This window comes from Priapulus caudatus, unplaced genomic scaffold, assembly GCF_000485595.1.
Source record: "Priapulus caudatus unplaced genomic scaffold, Priapulus_caudatus-5.0.1 Scaffold278, whole genome shotgun sequence".
NCBI classification, from domain to species: domain Eukaryota; kingdom Metazoa; phylum Priapulida; class Priapulimorpha; order Priapulimorphida; family Priapulidae; genus Priapulus; species Priapulus caudatus.
The window spans coordinates 295,341-295,804 of NW_014577339.1; the positions used below are offsets into that span (position 1 = coordinate 295,341).

At 43.1% G+C, this 464-nt stretch overlaps 1 protein-coding gene across 1 annotated transcript in view; it reads right to left on the reverse strand.

The window, feature by feature from the left end:
* Positions 1 to 464, reverse strand: part of LOC106808442 (zinc finger protein 628-like) — a 27,929-nt gene that overhangs the window by 3,835 nt on the left and 23,630 nt on the right. The window lies entirely within an intron of this gene.

Here is a 464-nt window from a genome sequence, read left to right on the forward strand (position 1 = left end):
CTAAGCTGGGTAACACGTGTATGATTTACCTTACACACCTGTGCGTACGCTAAGCTGGGTAACACGTGTATGATTTACCTTACACACCTGTGCGTACGCTAAGCTGGGTAACACGTGTACAATTTACCTTACACACTTGTGCGTACGCTAAGCTGGGTAACACGTGTATGATTTACGTTACACTGACATTTACACTGGAGAACTGAGAGCTTACACGTGTTACCGACACTAACACTGACTTACACACAGGTGTAAAGCCCTTACAGATATAATCAAGACGAACACTGACTTACACACCAGTGTAAGCCCTTACAGATATAACCAAGACTAACACTGACTTACACACCAGTGTAAGCCCTTACAGATATAACCAAGACTAACACTGACTTACACACCAGTGTAAGCCCTTACAGATATAACCAAGACTAACACTGACTTACACACAGGTGTAAGCCCTTACAGAT